Below are 22,498 nucleotides of genomic sequence, written 5' to 3'. Positions count from 1 at the left end.
GGAAGAGAGAGGGATAGAGAGCTAGAAACATCGATGAGAGAGAAACATCGATCAGCTGCCTCCTGCACGCCCCCTACTGGGGATGTGCCCGCAACCAAGGTACATGCCCTTGACCGGTAATCGAACCCGGGACCCTTCAGTCCGCAGGCCGACGCTCTATCCACGGAGCCACACCAGCCAGGGCAGGAGTCCACATTTTTATACCCAAAAGATAATGAGCTCCTATGGATAAGAAGTAACTCTGTGTTTGTACTTTGTCTTCCACACTCGTATACAACAAAGGTATGCATTGAATGTTCACTAAATAAACAAGCTGCCTCAAAGAAATATATTTCAAAGTATGCTAGTCATAACCTTTAGTGGAAATTTATTTTTAAAAATTTGTCCATACTTACATTTATATAACTTACAAAGTGAGCAACCCGATAGTCTAGGATCCATCTGATACCATACACAGTTATTACAATACTAGAGGCCCTATGCACGGAATTTGTGCAAGAGTAGGCCTTCCTTCCCCCAGCTGCTGGCACTGGCTTCCCTCTGGCCACCAGCAGGCACCCGGGACCCGGGCTTCCCTCGCAGCTCCAGCTTCGTCCAGAAGTTTGTCTGGAAGGATATCCTATCTAATTAGCACATTACACTTTTATTATTATAGACTAGAGACCCAGTGCATGAAATTCATGCACGGGGTGGGGGGGGGGAGTAGGGTCCCTCAGTCCAGCCTGCACCCTCTCGCAATCTGGGACCGCTGGTTCCTAACTGCTCACCTGCCTGCCTGCCTGATCACCCCTAACTGCTTCTGCCTGCTGGTCTGATGCCCCTAACTGCCTCTGCCTGCCTGCCTGATCTCTCCTAACCACCTCTGCCTGCCGGCCTGATCTCCTGTAACCGACTCTGCCTGCTGGTCTGATCGCCCCCTAACTGCTCCCCTGCCAGCCTGATCTCCTCTAACTACTCCACTGCCTTCATGATTACCCCTAACCACCTCTGCCTCGGCCTCCGCCACCACAGCTTTGTCCAGAAGGACATCCAGAATGACATCTGGAAGGTCGTTTGGTCTAATTAGCATATTATGCTTTTATTAGTATAGATTATTTATTATATTCCCTATGCTGTACTTTAGAGTCCCATAACTATTTTTTGTTGTTGTTAATCCTCACCTGAGAATATTTTCCCATTGATTTTTAGAAAGAGTGGAAGGGAGGGGAGGAAGAGAAGAAAGAGGAGAGAGAGAGAAAGAGAGAGAAACATCAATGTGAGAAAGACACATCAATTGGTTGCTTCCCACATGCACTCTGACTAGGAACAGGGATCAAACTTGCAACACAGGTACATGCCCTTGACCAGGAATCAAACTCAGGACATTTCACTGTGCAGGCCAATGGCTCTAACCTCTGAACTACACTGGCCAGGGTGCATAACTATGTTTATAACTTCCAATTTGTACTTCTTAATCCCTTTGCCTTTTACATCCATCTTCCCAAATCCCCTGACATCTGGTGACTATCAAATTGTCCTCTAAGAGTTAGTTTCTTTTCTGTTTGTTTATTTTGTTGTTTAGCTTTCACATATAAGTGAATCATATATTTGTTTTTATCTGTCTGACTTATTCCACAGCATAATACACCATGTTGTTGCAAATGACAATATTTCACTCTTTTTTTATAGCTGAGTAATATTTCATTGTATACATGTACTACCTCTTCTTTATCCATTCATCTATCAATGGATACTTATTTTGCTTCCTGATCTTAACTATTATAAATAACACTGCAATTAACATAGGGATACATATATCTTTTTGAATTAATGGTTTGGATTTCTTCTGATAAATACCCAGAAGTGGGATTGCTGGGTCATAAGGTAGTTCTATTTTTAATTTTTTGAGGAACCTACTTGATGTTTTCCATGGGGCTACATCAATTTATAATCTGAGCAACGGTACAGGAGGGTTCTCTTTTCTCCACATCCTCACTGACACTTGTTTGTTGTTTTATTGATGGTAACCTTTCTGGCAGGTGTCAGGTAGTATCCCATTGTTGTTTTAATTTGCATTTCTTTTATGATTAGTAACCTTGATCATCTTTTTGTATATCTATTGGCTATCTGTATGTCCTTTGGAGAAGAGGTCGTCTGCTAATTTTTTAATCAGATTTTTTGTGTTAATTTATATGAGTTCCTTATATATTTTGGGTATTAATCCCTTATCAGATGTATCTTTGCAGAATATGTTCTCTCATTCATGGTTTCCTTTGCTGTGCAGAAACTTTTTAGTTTGATGCAGTCCTATTTGTTTACTTTTTTGTTTGTTGCCCTTACCCAAGAAGACATATCCCCAACATTTTTCCTAAGAGCAATGTCAAAGAGTTTACTGCCCATGATTTCTTCTAGGAGTTTTGTGGTTTGGGGTCTTACATTTAAGTCTTTATTCTATTTTGAGTTTATTCTTGTATATTGTATAAGAAAATGGTTTTATTTTTGCATGTATCTGTCCAGTTTTTCCAGCATCATTTATTGGAGACACTGTCTATACCCCATTGCATATTCTTGCCACCTTTGTCATATATTAATTGACCTTGTAGTAGTGGGTTTATTTTAGGGCTCTCTATTCTGTCCCATTGATCTGTGTGTCTGTTTTTAGCTAGTATCATTCTATTTTAATTACTGAAGCCTTGTAGTTTAGTTTGATATCAGGTAGTGTGATACCTCTAATTTTGTTCTTTTTTTTCCCCAAAGTTGCTTTAACTATTCAAAGTTTTGTGGTTTTATATAATTTTTAGGATTATTTGTTCTAGTTCTGTGAAAAATGCTATTGGTATTTTTATAGAGATTGCATTGAATTTGTAGATTGTTTTGAGTAGTATGGGCATTTTAACAATGTTAATTCTTCCTATCCATGAGTATGGTGTATCCTTTCACTTGTCTGTTCTTCAATTTCTTTCTTCATAGTTTTATAGGTTTTTGAGTAAAAGTCTTTTACCTCCTTTGTTATATTTATTGCTAGGTATGTATTTTATTGATGAAATTGGAAATAAAATTGTTCCATTATTTCTCTTTCATATAGTACATTATTGGTTTATAAAAATGCAACCTATTTCTGAATATTAATTTTGTATCCTACAAATTCAGTGAATTCACTTAGTTCTGATAGTTTTTTGGTGGAATCTCCTCAATATATAGTATCATGTAATCTGCAAACAATGCCAGTTTTACTTTCCTTTCCAATTTGGTTTCCCTTTATTTCTTTTTCTTGTCTGATTGCTCTGGATAGGACTTTCAGTAATGTTTTGAATAAAACTGTAAGTCAACAGCCATGTCATGTTTCTGATCTTAAAGGAAAAGCTTTTACCTTTACACCATTGATATGCTATTAGTTCTAGGTTTGTAATATATTATCTTTATACATTGAGATAAGTTTTCTTTGTTCCAACTTTGCTAAGAGTTTTTATCATAAATGGATATTGGATTTTGTCAAATGCTTTTTCTGCATCTATTTATATGATAATATGACTTGCATTCCTCATTTTATTAATGTAGTACATCAGATTAATTGATTTGTAAATATTGGACTAATCTTGTATCCATAGAATAAATCCTACTTGATCATGGTGTATGGTCTTTTTAATGTATTGCTGAATTCAGTTTTCTAATATTTTGCATCTATGTTCATTAGGGATACTGGCCTATAATTTTCTTTTTTTTAATGGAGTCTTCTGGTTTTAGTATACGGGTAATACTATCCTCATAGAGTGAGTTTGTGAGCCTTCCTCTCTCTTCAGTTTTTTAGAATAGTGTAAAAAGGATAGGTATTGGTTATTCTTGGAATGGTTGGTAAAATTTACCTGTGAAACCATCTGTTCCAGTACTTTTGTTTATTGGGCATTCTTTGATTTTTGATTCAATTTCATTAGAAGTTACCTGTTCAGATTTGGTTTCTTCTTGATTCAGTCTTGGAAGATTATATGTTTCTGGAAATATATCCATTTCTTCCATGTTTTTCAATTTGAGGCATGTAATTGTTCACAGTATTTTCTTATGATCCCTTGTATTTTTGTGTTGTTGGCTGTCTCCTCTTTCATTTCTGATTTTATTTATGATGAGTCTATTTTGTTTATTTCCAATCTGATCTTTATTATTTCCTTTCTTCTACTCACTTCAGCTTTTGTAAGTTCTTTTTCTGTTTCCTTTAGATGCAGTTAGATTGTTTATTTGAGATTTTGCTTGTTTCTTGAGGTAGGCCTGTGTTGCCATGCATTTCCCTCTTAGAACCGCTTTTCCCCGTGTTCCACAGATTTGGGGTCCTTGTGCTTTTATTTTCATTTGTATCAAGGTAACTTTTTATTCCCCACCCCCTTGATCTTGTTAACCCATTCATTGTTTAGTTGTATGTTATTTAGTCTCCATGTGTTCATGTGTTTTTCAGTTTTCGTCTTGTAATTGATTTCTAGTTTTATACCACTGTCATTCAAGAAAATGCTTAATATGATTTCAGTTTTTTTAATTTAATGAGACTTGTTTTGTGGCCTAACAAGTGGTCTATCCTGGAAAATGTTCATATGCACCTGAAAAGAATTATATTCTGCTGCTTTGGTGTAAAATGTTCTAAAATATCAATTTAAACCATCTGGTCTAATGTGTCATTTAAGGCCACGTTGCCTTGTTAATGTTCTGTCTGAATGACCTATCCATTAATGTCAATGAGATGCTAAAGTCTCCTACTATTATTGTATTAGAATCAACCCCTCTCTTTAAATTTGTCTATATTTGCTTATATATTTAGGTGCTCTTACATTAGGTACATAAATGTTTATAAGAGTTATATCCTCTATTTGGATTAATCCCTTTGTAATTTTGAAATGTTCTTGATTGTACATTATTACAGCCTTTGCTGTAAAGTCTATTTTGTCTGATATAAGGATTACTACCCAACTTTTTTGTTTCCATTTGCATAAAATATATTTTCCCATTCCTTTAGCTTCAGTCTGTGTGTACATTTCATGCTGAAGTATGTTTCTTGTAGGCTGCATGTGTACAAGTCTTGTTTTTTAAATTTATTCAGCCACCTTAAGTCTTTTAATTGGAACATATAGTCCATTTACATTTAAAGTAATTATTAATAGGTATGCAGTTATTGCTATTTTAGTAATTGTTTTCTGATTATTCTTGTAGTTCTTCGGTTTCTTTCTTATTCTCTTGTTCTCTGATGATCTTTCCATAATGTTGTATTTGGATGTCTTTCTTTTACTTCTTGTATATATCTTGCAGATTTTGGGTTTGTGGATACCAAATGCTTCATATATACAAAGTATGCTTGTAGCAGTCTATTGTTTTAGTTGATGGTCTCTTACATTTGAGTGTTCTAAAATCACTACAATCTTTATTCATCCCTTCCAGTTTATGTTTTTATCATTATGTTTTACTTCTCATGTGAATGTGCTTATCCCTTAATTTATTATTACACGTGATCTTTCTACCTTTTCCTTTTAACCTTTATACAGTTTTGTAATTGGTTGATCCACTGCTTTTATTAAATGTGTGCCTTTGTCCATGAGAAATTTTTCTTTCCTATATTTCTTTATTCATACTTTTTAATCTATGATTTTATTTTTAAAGAAGTCCCTTTAACATTTCTTGTAATACTTGTTTAGTGGTGATGAACTCCTTTAGCTTTATCTTGTCTTGGAAGTTTTTTATCTCTCCTTCAATTCTAAATAATAGCCTTCCTGGGTAGAGCAATGTTAGTAATAACTCCTTGCTTTTCATTACTTTAAATATTTTGTGCCAATCCCTTCTGGCAAGCACAACATTAACCTACTCCACCATTTTGACAGGAAGTCTGGTGTACTATTGATGTTGCACTCATTCAAATTTATTGTTCCTACCTGCTTTTATTGATTTTCAAGACTTTTTCCAAAGCTAATCAATACACAGCATCAACTTTCAATATTGAGTCCAAACAAAGAGTATTCCAATGCCAGTTAAAAAATAATATTTTAAATCAATATACATTTTTCTAGAGTGCTTTAAATATTTTAATAAAACTCATAATGTATATTTTTTAAAAGAAGGATATGTTTAGAGTTGAATAAAGGGTATCTGTGGTATAGGTAAAAGATCACACAGCCATTTCCACCAGCCTTTATTCTGGCTTCTCTAAAGCTAATTCTTTCACACCTGATTTTTCAGCTTAAGCAAATTTTTCCTTAAAAAATAAATGAGCTATTAAATGGAAATCCAGATTTGGTGCAAATTTTAACACCAATTGTCAGCACACACAATTGAATAAAGCACATTTTCTTCAATCAATTTGTACTTATATTCACTCACACATTTGATGAATCCACAGTAAGTTATAAAACAAAACAAAAATATTAGAAAATGTGCTGATTATTGCTAAACGGAGAGATGGCTAAATGTGTAGAATGTTATATATAAGACATATAAATCAGTCATATGAGAACTATGCAGACAGCAGGACATCTAGTGTAAGTGGTAAATTTTCCACCGAGATAGAAATGTAGCTCTTAGATATAAAGCATCATATCTATGACTATAAAAACATGAGACTACATATTCTTGGTAATTAAGAATGGATGCTCACTACTGATCTGAGAACTGAGCTCAGGTGCACTTCACATATGAACCAGCCATATAACAAAATGAGAAATGAGCTATTAATTCCCAACTCAATTATCAGCCATCATGAGCTGAACAGTAGGGCAGCATAATGCCACAATTAACCACATGTACTGTGGGCCCAAGTAGGCCAAATTTCAAACTCTGGCTTCCCCATTAATTGGGCACCATATCTTTGAGCCTCACAATCATTATTAATAAGCCAGGGGAAGGAAATTCATTTCATATCTTTTAACAACATATACATAAGCCTTAACCAATAAACATTTTGTTTGAGAAAGCTGTAAAAGTTTAGTGAGAGGACTTTTATAGGCAAATACCCCAAATAAGAGCAGTCTGCATGGTTTTAGCTTGTCTTCTTTTAAAACTCCCGTTGCCCTTCCCCTACTTCCAAGCATGTAAATGGGTTCTAGTTTTGGTAAAATCTTTACCTTGACAACAGGGCCACCTCTGCCCTCCTTCCCATTCTTTGGCTGAGCAAGTTGCTGGAAAACAGCTTCTGGATCAGGCCCTGATTCTGGCATTTGAAAGTGCAGTAAGCTCGATAAATTCTCTTCACTCACATCAGGACCATCTTTGGCCTCAGCCCCAGTCCTTGGGTGAGCCAGTTCTTGGAATTCAGCATCCAGGTCAGACCTTGAACCTCAGGGGCTCCTGCATCTTCTTCCTCTTGATTGGGATAATGTATTGACTCTGACTTGGCAGTTCCCCTTGTTAATTTGTTCATCACAGGACTACTGGGTAACCACAGGTCCAACTGGCTGGGAATATGCATCATCTTCTAATCACATTTCCCATATGGATCTTAATCATACATGCCCACTCATACTTCACCTCACTTAAAATCCTGGCAGGACTGATCTATAGACCTACCAATTGAGTCTCTAATAAATATATTTTACAATTGTAAAATATATTTATTTTTTTATTTTTTTAAATTATAAAATATATTATTTTTTTACCTCTTTCATTCTCAAAAGTCTCTGAGTATGGGACACATAATATATGGCCACTCTAGCTAAATATATATTGGAGAATGTCACTTAGATATGGGGTAATATTTGACTCCTGAATAATAAATCCCATAATTACACACACATGTCTAAACAGTCACAGGCAGTAGGCAATCACCACAGGCATTCTTATGTTGTGAACTAACCCTGACAAACGTCCAAGAAGGAGCAGAGCAGAATGCTTGCAGCTGTCCTCTTGGCTCTTTGGAAAAGTGGGTCAGAAGGTCTGTGTGATGCATGCCCAACAATTTCCCCTGATCTACCAATTTGGTAACTTACTCTCCATCTATAGGTAAGAGTTAGAACCAGGGCAAGTGTCCAAGAGTGTCTTACTACTGGATGTTAAGCAATGTACAAACACACGTTCAGGGAAAGGAGCGACTGTCTCCTAAAAAAATGAATCTGGCTTTCTGTCTTAGAGAGGTCACTCAGTAAAAGCCTGAAGGAGCATAAAAGTTGGCTCCCATTGCATTTTTAAATGTGACCTAAGTTTTTGTTATATTATTATTTAAAAAATGGAAAATTTAGAAACATAATTAAAAAATAAAAACCAACAATCCAATGACTATAATATATATGTATCTAGATAAATAGAAAGAAAGTATGAATATAGGTATGTGGTCTTACTTTACTTCAAGACACTTGAGGATTTGTCCTTTGATTAAATCCTCCTTTTAATGGTAATTCAAGAAACTTATTAGAGTATTACAATATCCTAAAAAAAAAAAAATGCGATTCTGATCAAGGTGGCATGTACAGGATCAATCTGAAGCTTCTTGCCAGATTTTTTATTGAATAACTATAGGCCTGGTGCATGCAATTTGTGCACAGGGGATGGGGGTTCCCCAGCCCGGCCTGTACCCTCTCACAATCCAGGACCCCTCGGGGGATGTCCGACTGCCAGTTTAGGCCGATCCCGAGATCGGGCCTAAACCGGCAGTCAGACATCCCTCTCGCAATCCGGGACCGCTGGGTCCTACCCGCTGGCCTGCCTGCCTACCTGATAGCTCCTAACCACTCTGCCTGCCTTCCTTATTGCCCCTACCACTCACTTGCCTGCCTCATCACCCCTAACCACTCGCCTGCCTGCCTGATCGCCCCTAATCGCCTCTGCCTGCCTGCCTGCCTGATTACCCCTAACCACTTGCCTGCCTGCCTGATTCCCCTAACTGCTCACCTGCCTGCCTGATCACCCCTAACTGCCTCTGCCTCAGCCCCCACCACTGCGGCTTTATCTGGAAGGACATCCAGAATGACATCTGGAAGGTCGTTTAGCTGTCCGGTCTAATTAGCATATTATGCTTTTCTTATTATAGATACTTTATGAGATGTGGTTACTGGAGAATGGAAACTAGTCATGTGTCCCTCAAAAGGCTACAAAACTCTAAGGTATAAAAGCTGAAGCCACCACAGATCTGTTAGCATCCCTGAACTGAAGTGGCCCATACCCAGCCAGTGTAAAATTTTGCGTCCATCGGGACCCCAAGTGCAAAATGGATAAAGTGGATGGGACATTGAAAATTCACACCGAGGAGTATTTTGTATTTCAACACCACTGTGGAGTTGTCATTTGTTTTGGTTTTCTATTGTGATGTAACAAAACTCAGTGGTTTAAATGAGCGCCATCTACTTGCTATCTGCACATGGCAGGAGGGAAGCACCTCTCTGCTCCCTGTGGCACCAGCTGGGATGGCTCAACTGGGGCTCGAGGATTAACATCCACATGTTCCTAGGATGCTCAGCTGGGGCTGTCATCTAGGCACCTTTATTCACCACATGAACCTTTCTACGTAGCCTGTTAGCAATTGGGTCCCAAGAAGGAAGAAGCACAAGCTGCCAGGCTTTCCTCATGCTTAGACTCAAAGCCCCAGAGCATCAGTAAGCAGTGAAAGGTCCAGCCCACATGTGCGGGGAAGAAAATAGCTCTGTCTCTTGTTGGAGAATGATATAGTGCATAGGGGGATGAGGAAGAATAATTGCAGTCTCTAGATACACAGGGTTTATTGGGTTAACTGTTTTCTATCCTTTCTTAACTCAATATAAACTTTTTTTCTGGGAAAACCAAATCTTACCTCATGAACTTGGTTGAAAAGCCAAAACCAAGACCACTGCTTCTGGATGGATAAAGTGAGTGTTGCAGTAGATATAATATTAACATCCAGAGTCAGAGAAGCATCTATCAGACCATCAAACCTCAGAGGGAAGGCAGGGGAGGGCAGCGGGAAGGGGGAGAGATCAATCAAAGGACTTGTATGCATGCATATAAGCATAACCAATGGACTCAGACACTAAGGGGCTGAGGGCATGAGTGGGGGGAAGGGGTGGGGGAGCAATGGGGGGATAAGGACACATATGTATTATCTAAATCAATAAAGAAAAAAATATATTGCTTAAAAAATAGATATATTTGCTTTTAATGCATGAATATCATCATGTTATAATGATGTGTATCATTTTATATTCACTTACTATTAGATTTTGGGAAATTTTTTATGTCATCAAATGTTTTCAAAAACATGATATTTATAAGGTAAAGTATTTCATTTGGTGAAGTATTCGAATTTCTTGACTAATGTCATTGTTGAATATTTTGCTTGCTTTTGATTTTTTATAAAACTAGTAGCCCTGCGTACGAATCTGTGCTCCAGTAGCTCTCTGCCGCCTTCCTGTAGCTCTCCCCATCCCCCCTCATAGCTTGCTGCCCTGCCCCCTCCTGTAGCTCTCCACTTGTAGTTCGCTGCCCTACCCTCCTGCAGATCCATGATCCGGTAGTTACACGGTCAGTCATTATGCCTCATGGTGTAACGGATAATTAGCATATTCCTCTCTTATCATATAGGATTATTTATTGATGATGTTGCTACATAAATATTGGTACATTCATGGGTTATATTCTTAGGTTAAATTCCTAGAAGTAGACTTGCTAGGTCAAATTGGTTTAAGATTGTAAGGTAGTTTCACAAAATGTCTTCAAGAAAGTTTTTATATTTTATTGCCATTTCCAACCAATTTTGGATTTGTTATTTAAATATTCTTATCAGTACTTACAAATGCCATCTTGTTGGGTTTGGTTTGGTTTGGTTTGAGTTTTTCCCACTACTTTGAATATTGTACTACTTGCTAATGCATTTAGTCTTTCTAAACATCTTTCATCTTTTCTCAAAAATGACAGAGCTGTCTTTTTTTCCTTTCATTTCACTCTAGAAGTTAATCTTCTAAATTTTAAAAGTCAGTGATATGCACAACACAAGATGGGTTTTCAATACAATCATCTTGCATATCACAGCCTGGCATACTCTTCCATTACCTTGTGGATAAACATCTCCACCTCCTGTAAACTGCATCTCCGTTATCATGGTACCTGGGCTGCAGTCCCTGACTTCTCCGAGTGAACTATGTTCCTGTGTCCCTACTGTGTTTTCTGCACACTGTTAAAGATTGTTCTTAACATGTTTGTAGCTATTTCTGTTCCTTACCAGACTGAGAATTTTTAAAATTAAAATTCAACAAAATTTGCGTGCTTACTTTATGACAAATAGTATGCAAAGCACTTAGGATGCAAATATAATAAATATTGTTACTTATTTATGGACAAAACAGCACATCTTTTTCTTGTACCTTCCACTAGAATACAGTAATTGTAAAATGCTGTTCAATATTGAATAAATGAATTACTAGAAAAAAAAATAAGCTAGTCTCAAGCCATTTTCAGAGAGAGAGATCTGAGAGAAAGTCCTTTTCTAAAAGGATTAATCAAGAAATATAGTCAATTATATTCATTGTGGAATATAATCCTATATAATAAAAGGCTAATATGCAAATCAACCTAATGGCAGAATGACTGGTCACTATGACATGCACTGACCACTAGGGGGCAGACGCTCAATACAGGAGCTGCCCACTGGTGGTCATTGCACTCCCACAGAGGGAGCGCCGCTCAGGCCGAGTGCAGCAGTGGTGGCGAGAGCCTCTTCTGCCTCCGCAGCAGCACTAAGGATGTCCCACTGATGGCTTAGGCCTGCTTCCCATGGGGAGTGGGCCTAAGCCTTCAGTGGGACAACCCTGAGGGCTCCTGGACTGCGAAAGGGTGCAGGCTGGGCTGAGGGGACCCCCCCCCCCCCCCCCCCCCAGCAAGTGCATGAATTTCATGCACTGGGCCTCTAGTGAACAACATAAACTGATGAACAAAAACAGATCCAGAGACAGAGAAGCATCGATCAGACCATCAAACCTCGGAGGGAAGGTAGGGGAGGGTGGGGGTAAGGGGGAGAGATGAACCAAAGGACTTGTATGCATGCATATAAGCTTAACCAATGGACACAGACACCAGGGGAGTGAGGGCATGAATGGGGGGCGGGGGCAATCGGGAGATAAGGACACATATGTAATACCTTAATCAATAAAGAAAAAAAAGGAGATATAGTTAAAATTGCATCACCATGGCATAGCCTATGGAGTTTTTAAATGTTTTGTATCTCAATGAGTATTTGTCTCCTCAATCATAATTATTAGGCATCACAAACAAGACAAAATGAAGATTTGCTTTCATCTCCCATTATTTTCATTTAAAAATCACAAAGCATCTGGGGACCTTTCTTTCTATCTTGCTGGTTAGATGCTTCTATTCCCTGATGTTATTAGTCCCAAGGATAAAAATGTGAAGTTTCTATAAATGACTTTGTCAATTTTATTTAGAAATCCAAGTTTCAAACTGACACCAAGACAGGCAACTCCAAATGTTATTGAACTTCACCCTCATGTGTGTACCTTCAGGGGAATTTCCTGGCACAAAGGAAAGAAGTGGCAGCAGCGAACTGTTTGCTAAAGCACAGAATGATTTCCCTTGCTGGCGGTGTCACCGATGTAATGACAGCAATTTCAGAAAAGATATCTGAGTTTTCCATTTTGTTTGGTTAAATCAATTCTCGGAAGAGATAAATAGTTTTTCAGTATGTTAGATACATTTATTTCTCTTTCGTGTTGTTTCTGTTGGGTTGTATTACTTAATTTCTGCACAGCCTGCCACAATACACTAACACACCTGGGGATAATTAAAATATAAAGGATGACTATGTAGACTATGATTATGTAGAATTAGTAGAAACGGGTTAAGTAATATTTTAACTGGGTCAAATAAATACATTTCTTTGTCCTATAATGTAAGCAAGAACAACCTAGTCAAGCTCAGCCAGTGTGGCTCAGTTGGTTGAGCATCAGCCCATCCACCAGGAGGTTGCCTGTTTGATTCCGGGTCAGGGCACATGCCCATGTTGTGGGCTCAATCCCCAGTAGGGGACGTGCAGGAGACAGGGGTCAATGTTTCTCTCTCATCGATGGTTTTATCTCTCCCTCTTCCTCCTTCTGAAACCAATAAAAACATATTTAAAAAAAATAACATGGTCAACATTTGAAAAACAATAACTTGTAGAATAAGTGGTAGGGAGGGGAAGCAATGAAGTAGCAAATAGAAAGACTAAAGGGCTTTGAAATTGAAATTAGATTGGAATTGAAATTAGGATTTGAATTGGAGTCACAATGGAAGTATAGATATGAGGAAGTTACAGGGTTTCTGAAATAGTGACACTTCTTGGAGTTCTATCAAAGTTATTAGAGAGTCAGAAAAAGTAGTCAAAACAAGCTTGATGACAAGGAGAAGCTTCAAATTGCCTTTGGCAAAAATAAGTGTGTTCATGTCCATTTGTCTGAGTGAGTGTGCTGAGATTTTCTGTATTTTTAGAGGAAGACATAACAAGTCATCTCATAATGCCTTACAATAATATGCCATCACTCCCTCAGCTCATGTTGCTCAACCTCATCTGCCTCTAGGTTTATTCTAGCCCTACTCTCACTTGATCAGAATGAACTTCAGAGATCCTTCCCAACCATTTTGAAAATACGCATTCAGATTCTCTTGATTCGGATTGGACTCTGACCTCGTAATCTCGTAACAATGGATTTAAACAGCGTTCCTAAGACACCACCTCCATTTGTGTCTCAGTTTGGATAACGGTGTCTGTTCTTTCCTCTACCTTAGTTCCTATTTTTATCATTGGAGAAAGTCCCTAGCGCAGTGGTCGGCAAACTGCGGCTCGCGAGCCACATGCAGCTCTTTGGCCCCTTGAGTTTTTAGCAAAGGCCAGCTTAGGAGTACCCTAATTAAGTTAATAACAATGTACCTACCTATATAGTTTAAGTTTAAAAAATTTGGCTCTCAAAAGAAATGTCAGTCGTTGTACTGTTGATATATGGCTCTGTTGACTAATGAGTTTGCCGACCACTGCCCTAGCGCCATTAGGACTACACCGGTCCTTTGTTCATGATACTCTCCTAACCAGAGAAGTATCTGAGCATCTGCATCCCACCAAATACTCCAACTCCGGCATTCGCTGATAGACCAGTCTTTGCCTGGTGGCTTATGCTGTGCTGCCATGTTACACCAGCCTGTTTGTTCGCTGTTAGCCTACATTGAAGAGCATTATAGGAACTCGCCAGTTCTGTGAACTGTATCTCATGCGCACTAGGAGGCTGCTTTGGAGGCTGTTTCTCACCAGCTTGCACAGTGCGCTCTTTATTTGGATTCATGGGAAGACTTTCTCTTTGAATCCAGAAGCTGGAATCATTATACTTTATCTCAAACTCACCATTTTTAACTGGCTTGTTTATTTTTGAACACCTGACACTTCTCCACCTGTTGATAGCTACTAGGAAAATTCAGCATTCACTTCTATCAATTATGCAGGACTATACAGCCAATATTTGTGTGCATTAATCTCATTCCTGACTCTGTCTATCAAGTTTATCTCCCCGAAGTCCAGAAAGGCTCACCTAATAACTTTTAGTTAGCTTGCTGAATCGAGTATATTTTTATGAGCTGTTTGTAGGTTGGGGGAGGATAAAAGAGGACTCAAATGAGTCAATACTACAGAAACACTGCTTCCTGTTCCACCTGCAATCATGGAATGCCAGTTACCTCAGGGAGGAAGCTCCCACGTCACACTGTCCTGACACTCTGCTCTGGCTGCTGGGTTCAGAACTGACATGTGATTCTGCATCATCAGTATCTGCCGAAGGAGATGGGGCAGGATAGTTGCAGGATCTAGTCTTCAGTGTGCTCTGTGCTGCTGAAGATGACTTGTAAAAATCAAAGTCGAACAGTCTAATCTTTTATCCCTGGGCCTTCAGGTATAATCAGGTTTAATAGCACCATTCTCACCTTTTTAAAGTTCTTTAAAGAAAGAAATCCCACTACCTCATTCAATAATCTATTTTAATGGATAAGGCATTCCAGGTTTAGGAAGTTTTATTTGTAACTAACAAGTCTTACTGCTTCGCATTCAACATATTGTCAAGGCTCAAGGGTAAAAGAGAGCATCTATTCATTCTCACCTCATTATTTCAAAGATGACCATGAACCATAACCCCAGATCTAAACATTTTAAGAATATTCAACTAATGTATCCTTTAAGTTTTAAATATGTCACCAAACATTTATCAGGCAATGTATATGGGTAAGGTACATGTAGGGTTAGCTAGTATTATTATTATTGCCTGTCAGTGATCTCACTTCCAACTCTACATATGAATTTATGTAATCCTCTAAAAAATCTCATGAGGTGGAAGCTATTATTTTCCCTCTAGTGCAGATGTGGAAATTGAGACACTGAGATATTTAGGAATCTTCTGTTCACCACCAACTTCAAGGGGTGAGCCAGAATCCAGACTTGGGACATCTGTCACTAGAACCTATTTGTAAGCTCTACTGCCTCTAAACTCCCAGGCCTATGCCAGTGCCCAGATGTCCCCAATCTTTGTAGAAATATATTTTTTGTTGTTGTTTCTTTATTATCACCTAAGTAATCCAAGTTTTACTGGAGCAACATCTAATATAACACTGCAAGTTTTATATGAAATTTGAGTATTTTGATTTAATGAGTGCTATTATAACCAGGCAATTTTCTATTGTTTTCAGTGCTCCAGGGACAGTATTTTAGTTAAGGCTTGTGTGAACTTGCCTAGACTCAACTCTTCACAACTGTGATCTTATTTCTATGGACAGAGGGGGAAAAAGAATTTCCACTTTCTATATATCTGGACTTAAGGACTACCAACCAATAAAGAAACAATATTCATAACTGAAAAGTTAAGAACCTAACTCCACTTTACATAAAACTGGTCAGAACTATCCTTAGATCTATCAGCTGTCATCATACAACTATCATATGACAACTCTTATTTCAACAGTCATTTCTTTCCACACCTTAAGAACCCTCTGACTGAGAATTATTAGCCCAATTTTACAGGTGAGAAAAATCAAGGCTCATTTAGTTCTGAGGTAGGATCAGAATGTCTTTTGCCAGGTGTGTCTAATAGGAAAAAACAAGGTTTTATTATAGGGGTCTTATAATCCAAACCCAAGCATAACTATTTACAAGCATGCAGCACTTGTCAGACACTCACAGATGATTGCCCTTTTGCATCAAATTGTATTAAAGTTATTTGCAAACTCTCACTGAACCAATTTTGCAAACCAACCAAAAAAAGGATGGTGGATTATAGCCCCTTGGCCACCAGGGGGAGCAAAGTCCAGAATCCATCCTAAGTGATGTCCCAAACTCAGCAGGCCTTTCCTTGTTTGTATTAATTTGGTGGCATATAGAAAGGGAAAACCTCGAAGGAAAAGCATAGCGTAAATCTAAGCAACTTTTGTAAATCAAAGGTCAACATCCTTTGAACTACACTTGGTGGTAAATGTATGTCTTTGAGTTTGAAACTTGATTGAGCAAGGACTGACAGAATGTGATAAAAAGATTAAAGATTTAAAAAGTTTTAAAAATTAAAAACAAAAGAAAAGAAATCAAAGAAATGGAACCTCTACTTCCTCTACACTATTTTAAGCATCATAAAAATTTGAAAGTATCTGGCAGAAGAGTTAGCCACAAGGGTTTGTTGTTGTTTTTTAAGGTATAGATTTCTGGGAGACAATTTTTCTTGATAGACAGCCTGCATTTTAATGATGACCACTTCTAAAGGTGATCTTGCCTGTCTCCACGTCAAATCATGCAAATTGCATAGAGTTGGGTATATATGCCCAGCAAGACAGAATGTGGATTCAACTTTGTGCATCTTTCTTTCTGGAAGCACAGTTTGTCTATCTAAAATTCATGTGAAAGCTTTTTTCCTTGGAGGTATAATGCAACTATTGTCTCATACCTGGGTCACTTTTGTTTGAGTCTTTCTATTGTCATACAGAATGTCAGCGTGGCCCGCAATGATGACAAGTCTCTGATTGTAAAATCAAATAATAAAGAGTAAAATCAGTAGGAGAATGCCTGGGGTGAATTTATAATTCATTTGAAGTGTGAAGCTGTCCATTTAACCCTTAACAATATTCATTTTCTTCACAGTGTGCAAACCTTGTCAGTAGTTTGAAAAGCCATGAATTTAAATAACCTTAAGCAGCCTGAGAAATGAATAATTTGATAGGTATATCTGCCAGATGGTTGAAATGTCTAAGTAAGTCCCCCCCACCCCGCCCCCGCCATAAGAATATGTTGTAGGATTTCTGCCAAATTTAGGTTGTAAGGAAGGCAAAAATCAAACAATAAACTCTCCATATTTGCAAACTACCAACACTAAGGTAACATTGAAGGACAGTAGTTGCCAGCCCCACCTCCCTGGACTCTTAGAGGAATGACCTGAAAAGCAAGAGGTCTTTGTTGGTGGTGGTGGTGATGGTTTTTAAAAGATTTTTTTAGTTTGTCAAATGAATATTTAATCTAAGATGAAAATCAATGCCTTGCTGGAGCCTCTCCAACTTGTCTTTATTTTTTTGTAAAGCTTAATGCTCCTTTCAGTATTAATTCAGTACTGACAACTCAACTAACATACTATGATTGACATCTCATTGAAGAGACCCTACAGAGCATTTTTTTTTCCTTCTGGCCGTTGTTGATGTGTGCGGATACACTCCTTATTGTGCAAATACCTGAAAATAATATTGTAGACCCAGGTGAACACACACCTTTATCAGGATCCATTTATTAAAAACCATAGTCATTACCAGAAGCATGATCTGGATATAAAATAACCCAATGGCACCGGTGCTATGACAGAAGACTCTGATACAAGGATGCCTCAGACTGATCTGATTCACATTGACCACTGAGTATGTATGCCATGATCCAACAAAGGAATATATATTCCCAACGTTTCAAAATTAACCTCCCAAGAAATAGTAACATGGTATCATTCTTTGGAAAGTGTCAAATGGGCCCTAGTGGGTTTGGCTCAGTGGATAGAGTGATGGCCTGTGGACTGAAGGGTCCTGGGTTCAATTCCAGTCACGGGCACATGCCCAGGTTGTGGGCTCGATCCCCAGTAGGGGGCAGGCAGAAGGAAGCTGATCAATGATTCTTTCTCATCATTGATGTTTCTATCTCTCTCTCCCTCTCTCCTCTCCAAAATCAATAAAAATATATTTGGGGGGAAAAAGAAAAGGTTAAGATGTGAGAAGACATTTTTAATTAATTATCAAGAATATACTAAACATAAAAGGCCATTAATTTATTAACCCAAAGTTATATTGGCCTTCAGAGGATACGTACAAAGCCAAAAAGTTATTTGAAAGTTCTGATAACAAAACTCATTTATAATGATGATTATAATTTCTTAAATACTTCAGAACATTGGGGTAATAATAATAATAACAGCTAAAATTATAAAATATTTTAATATGTCAAAACAACTTATAGACTTGGTTTTATTCAAACCTCACATCCTAACAATGATACAGGTACATCAAAGCAGTCAAGTCATCCAATTAATGATAGAAATTAGAATACACATTTTTTTCATTCTTAATTTAATACACAAAGTTGAAACATGTTTGTAAAATTTATTGGAAAAGATTTTTGGTTTTATAATTGAAGGTGAAATAAAAAGGCACCTCTATCAATATGCCTTACAATTTTATATGAAAGTTTTAAAAATCTGAGGTTATTAAAGGAGGGATCCAGATCATTTTTATGGAGGTAAGAATTTAGCTGAGATCCAAAGAATTAATTAGCTTTGTTTTTTTAAAAAAAGTTAGAGTTCAGTCTGGCCAAGGGAACAACATATGCAAAGTCATGAGAATACTTGAGGGACAATTATGTTTAAGGAACCTAAATAGGGCCGGTGAGCTCAGATGCCAAAGGGAAGAGTCAGGAGCTCAGCCTTGTGCAGCTGATAGAGACCAGATGGTATGGATCCATGTAAGGACAGGTGAAAGGTTTTGCTGCTCGTGCAAAGGTAAGTGTTTTATACAAGAGAGTGACATGGTTCCATTTACAATGCTGAGTCTCCATTTGCTAGCCTCATCTTCCAGCCCTTTGTTGCTTAAACCTTTGTTCTAGCCAAACTAATCTACCCATTAACTTTTAAATGTATCATTTAATTTTCTGTCTTAGCACCATTATCTCCATCATTTTTCTGGCCTAAAATTATTCATACTTCCTGCCCAATAGCCTCTATTTGGAAATACAGCTAGGCCTTGGAAGGACTGAGCACGCCTATATTTTCACATATTATGAGTATACCACTGAGAGGGACAGAAAAAACTTTTTTTCCTCTCTTTTCTTGGGTTCGGTGCCTGGGCCCTACAAATTGAACTGACAAAAGACAACTTATCATGGAAAATAGCTATGTCTTATGCATATGGAGGCGTTACAGAAATTAACTTAAAAACCCCAAAGCGGCAATCAGTCCCTGAGGCTTATATACTGTTTTAACAAAGGACAGCAAACTTGTGTAGAAGCTACAAGAGAACAGAAAAGGGTTTTGAGCTTTGAGGGCGGTAAATTGTGGGAAGACAATTATATGAAGAAAATATTGGAAAACAAGGGTTATTCAGTAAAGTTTGTACAGGCCCATTTTGGTGCTTGCTTTCTATTTTCTCATGCACTGAAACTTTCCTGGGAAATGGGATTTGTGGCGTACCTCGTTTCTCAGAAGTATGTACTCTCAGTCAGATAACAGCTCTGACAAGGTATCTTTCTGCATCTGTTGATATTCAATGGCCTTTAAATGGAAATAACCCATATGTGAAAGTAGTGTGGTTGGGGGCGGCATATTATGATTCCCGACACCACTTTGAATAAGTATGATAACATATCCATGCTGCATTTTTACCCTGGAGAAGAGTCTTTGTAAATAGGGAAAATTCTCCAGTTCTCATCGAAATAAATGCTACTGGGAAAGACTCAGAAGAAAAAAACAAAAACGCCAGGAAATGGTCAAGATGTATGCCTGAGTATATAGACCTATCCTTATAGCTAAAATTTCTAACATTCCAGACATGTATTTATTTATTTATTTATTTATTTATTTATTTATCTAGTAATATGTGGCTATTGATTTTTAGAGAGGGGGGCAGGAGAAACCTCGGTGTGAGAGATGAGAGAAGCATCAATGGGTTGCCTCTTGTATGCACCCCAACTGGGAATCAAACCCGCAACCTGGGCATGTGCCCTGATTGGGAATAGAAATGGCAACCTTCTTCTGGTACATGGGACGGTGCTCAAACAACTGAACCACACCGGCCATGGAAGACCATGTATTTAAAAAGAATAAATACTGAGTGCTAAAAAATAAATACTGAGTGCTGAGAAAACAGAGAATGCTATATGTGGGCCTAGAATGTTAGAAATTCTTAAAAGAGAACTATGGATCAAATTTATGAAAGTACCTAGAGCCTGTGTATGTACAAATATAGTTCTGGAGAAGTGGGGAGTTTTTCATAAATATTCTAAACTCAGAAGTAATAGATAAAAAGTATAAACAAATTCCTGGGGAAAAGTGAGGCTGATACTCTGAGATAAAGCACTTAGAACAGCCTGAAAGCTGGGCCTCTCAAGGAGTGAACAGCAGGCGCATTTCCCAGTAAGTATGGGCAGTTACGCCCGGGAAGCAGGCAGTGGCCTGAGAGGCACTTTAATCTTTATGCAGGCTTTATGGAAAAATTACTAATGAATGTAATTGAGCAAAATAAAAACGTTTCTTGTAAACTCCCTAGGGTGAGCTATAGCACATTCAGTACTATCTACTCAGCAATTAAAAATTACTCAATAAGCTAATTCAACCATGAGTTTCAGGTGCTCAGTCAGTGTACAGCATTGATCTTGGATACAACATACTTCTATAGGGTCTTTGACTTAGAATTACAAGTAGAATTCCACCAGCAGCCAAGTCTTCGTGTGTTTCTAATGATAGAGCAAAGGTCACTGGTCACCTTTCAGATTTCTCCTTTCAGATCTTGATGATTAGATCATTATAATTGTCAACATTGATATACTTGATAATATAGAACACTGCACACAATTGCAAGATACATATGATTTTTAAGCACATATGAAACATTTTCAATATTTATAATATAATTCAAAACTTCTGAAAAATTCCAATGACTTGACAAAAATACGTTAAGTTAAAATCCATGTAAATAGATAAGCAGAAGATGCTCATATATCAGAAATTGGAAACTACATACATATCTAAATAATTTAGGGTAAGATTAATAATTAAAATGAAACTAGAAAATATCTTTAATTAAATGTTAACCAAGGTGCACATAAATCTATCTTTATAAGAAAGTTATAATCTTAAATCCATACATTGAAAAAGCAGAAGAAATAAGCTAAGTATCTAATTTAAGAAATTAGAAATATAAAGTAAATTAAGTATAAAGAAATTAGAAAGAAGGAAACAACAAAGATAAAAACACTGATAAAAGAAAATAAGGAAAGAATCAACAAATACAAATGTTAGATATTTGAAAAGCCAATAAAATGTTGTCCTCCTGGAATACTAATCAGCAAAAATAAATAAAAGGCACAAATCACTGACATTGAGAATTTAGAAAGAATATTACTAAAAATTTTATAGTTATTAAAACTAGTATAATATAATATTAGAAATAAATTAGTGGCAATAAATTTTTAAATGTAGATATCTGCAGGATATATCCCTAGGAAAAAACAAAATTGACATTAGAAGATATAGTAAATCTCTATAGCCTTACAACTATTAAAGAAATTATTCATTTTACTTAAAATATTTACACATAAACCCAGTTGAGGCACAGATGGTTACTGAAGGAATTTCTGTAGGAGTTTAAATTGCAAGTCTGATAATATTAAAATTTCTGCCATATCTGAGTCTAATTCTAATGCTTGATAACACAGTTGGTAAAATTCAGTATTTTTTATGGAAAAAAAGAATGCATTCAAAATTAAGAATAGAAAGGAACGTCCTTATTATGGATTTAAAGACCTACAAAACTCTTTATAATACATATTACAAAATACACCCAAAAATCTATAACATATTTAATTGACAATATTGAATGTTTTCTCTTTCAAGTAGAACAAACCAGGTACCCAAGATCAACATTCCTTTTCCTACAATCCTATTGATTGACTTTTGTAACAGGAACATTCATTATGTTAGGTTTCCATAAGCTTTGAATTTTTAAATGGCATCTAGAATAGACCAAATGCTTTGTGTCTGCCAGAAAGATTATTTATTGTGTTAATATTTATTTTTCTTACCTCCCCCAAGTAGTCGTTACCAAATTACTCCCAATGAATTATGGGTTACCCATTCTACCTATTCTCTCTATCTGCCTCTCTACAAATTGAAGGAGATTGGTTTGATTTTCCTGGATTTAGTGGCCTCACCTTTCTCCATCTGAATATGTATTTGAAGCATGACGAGTATCCTCACCAAACTATACAAAACGTTTCTGTGGATTTTGGACACTATTTCCTTCTGGTTTGTTTCTTTGCAAGCAAAAGTTTTCAAAGATTTTGGGA

This window comes from Eptesicus fuscus, chromosome 15, assembly GCF_027574615.1.
Source record: "Eptesicus fuscus isolate TK198812 chromosome 15, DD_ASM_mEF_20220401, whole genome shotgun sequence".
In the NCBI taxonomy this organism is placed as follows: domain Eukaryota; kingdom Metazoa; phylum Chordata; class Mammalia; order Chiroptera; family Vespertilionidae; genus Eptesicus; species Eptesicus fuscus.
The sequence above is the reverse complement of the archived record's forward strand: the minus strand, read 5'-3'. Positions refer to the sequence as shown.